This window comes from Oryctolagus cuniculus, chromosome 6, assembly GCF_051225735.1.
Source record: "Oryctolagus cuniculus isolate XC-2025 breed Fujian yellow rabbit chromosome 6, ASM5122573v1, whole genome shotgun sequence".
Classification (NCBI taxonomy): Eukaryota; Metazoa; Chordata; class Mammalia; order Lagomorpha; family Leporidae; genus Oryctolagus; species Oryctolagus cuniculus.
The window spans coordinates 77,786,449-77,788,927 of NC_142872.1; positions in this window are offsets into that span (position 1 = coordinate 77,786,449).

Sequence of the window (2,479 nt, forward strand, 5' to 3'; positions counted from 1 at the left end):
AGAGAGATTTTCATGGATTTAAAGTTAGCCATACTTTAAGGGAAGATGCAGTGAAATAATTTCTCTTCCTTTATATAGAGTTCTTACACCCTGCAAGTCTATTCTTTCTCTATGAGCCACACTCAACAACAAAAATGAAACAAAGTTAACCTCACAAAAGTAAATGGTATTTTAAAATTTTTTTTATTTATGGGACCAGTGCTGTGGCTCAGCAGTTTAAGCCATTGTCTGCAGTGCCAGCATTCTACATGGGCACTGGTTTGAGTCCCAGCTGCTCCACTTCGGATCCTGCTCACTGCTAATGCATCTGGGAAAGCAACGGAGGATGGCCCAAGTGCTTAGGCCTTGGCACCCCTGTTGGAAAACTGGATGAAGCTCTGGCTCCTGGCTTTAGCCTGGTCCAGCCCAGGTCATTTCAGCCATTTGGGGAGTGAACCAGCTGATCAAAGATCTCTCTTCTCTCTTCTCCCTCTCTCTCTCTGTCTTTCCCTCTCAAGCTATAACTCTGACTTTCAAATAAATAAATCTATTTAAATTTTTTAAATATAATTTTAATTTATTTATATTTATTTGACAGGCAGAGTGACAGAGACAGTGAGAGGAACAGAGAGATCTTCCATCTGCTAGTTCACTCCCCAGATGCCTGCAACAGCCAGGGATAGGCCAGGCTGAACCTGGGAGCCAAGAACTCCATCTAGGTCTCCCATGTGGGTGGCAGGAACCTAAGCACTTAGGCCATTGTATGTTGCCTCCCAGAGTGCACATTAGCAGGAGGCTGGATGGAAAGCAGAGGTAGGACTTGATCTCACTCTGATATGGTATGTGGGCATCCCAAGTGGCATCTTAACTCAGTAGTCCACAATGCCTGCCCCTGAATAAATAATGGTTTTGTGGCTACAGTCAGCCCTCCTAATGAGTTCTGCATCTGTGGATTCAATCACCTGATGATGAAAAAATTTCAGAAAAAAAGCCTCTGTCCTCAACATGTACAGACTTTTTCCTTGTCACTATTACCTAAATGATACAGTATAACAGCTAGTTACATTGAATAGGGTATTACATAAGTAATACAGAGATAATAAACTGTATGGAGAGATGTGTGTAGGTTACTTGTATATCCCAAAACTGTTCCATTTTATTTAAGGGACCTGAGTATCAGCAGATTTTGATATCCAGAGTCCTAGCACAACTCTCACAGGATACAGAACTGTATTTCAGGAAAGAGGTTCCTGCTTAATTTCATTTTGTGAATAAGATTCACCATATACCATATTTTGCTTCAAAATTTGCTATAGAAGTGCAATCAAAAACATGAAAATATATCCAAGGGCCAGCATTGTGGCATAGCAGATGAAGCCACTGGCTTTGGTGCTAGCATCCTATATGGGCATCGGTTCAAGACCCAGCTGCTCCATTTTCAATCCAGCTGCCTGTTAATGTAGCTGGAAAACCAGCAGAAGATGGCCCTAGTGCTTGGGCCCCAGCACCCACTTGGGAGATCCAGAAGAAGTTCCTGGCTCCTGGCTCCTGGCTCCTGGCTTCTACCTGGCCCAGCCCTGGCCATTGGGGCCATTTGGAGAGTGAACTAGCAAAAGGAATATACCTATCTATCTATCATCTATCTATCTTTAGCTTTTACTCTCTCTTTGTTATTCCTTCAGATAAATAAATAAATCTTTAAAAAATTATATTCAATTATGTAACGGGAGTAAATCATAGCTGCCAAGGCACTCCCCACTGGTCAGTAGAAGCACACAAAAGCCAAACTTGACAAAACTTTCTTGACAAACATGAATTTTGGAGGAAAAAATTTAAATATTTTCAATGGATTTTTTTCCATGAAGGCTTTTTTGTATTCTCAAGATATTTCTCTCCAGTTAACTGGGTCAGATCTTGAAACACGAGCAGAGCCTACGTAGTAAGAGCTGAATATTTTGAGCAGTTTTATCTTAATTTTTTAAAGATTTACTTTATTTATTTGAAAAACAGAGTGGCAGAGAGAGAAAGAGACATCCCATCTGCTGGTTCACTGACCAAATGGCTGCAACAGCTAGGACTGGGCCCGGCCAAAGCGAAGAGTCTGGAACTCCACCTAAGTCTCCTATGTGGGTGGCAGGGGTCCAAGCACTTGGGCCATTTTACGCTGCTTTCCCAGGAGCATGAGCAGGAGCATGGATCAGAAGTAGGGCAGCTGGAACTCAAACATGTGCTCAGATATGGGAAGCTGGTGACACAAGCAGCACTTTAACCTGCTGCGCCACAATGCCTGGCCCTAATTACCTTAATTTCTTTAAAAAGTCTGTCACAAGAAGCACCATTGCTTCATGAAAGGTAAACTAAAGCATGACAAAAAATTACCATTTTCTTTATACCAGTCTATGGTCAGCTTGTATTACCTGTGTTAATATCTTGGTGCTATTCCTAATTTCATTAATGTCACACTTCATGATAGTTTGCCATATATATTGGTTCTTGTAAC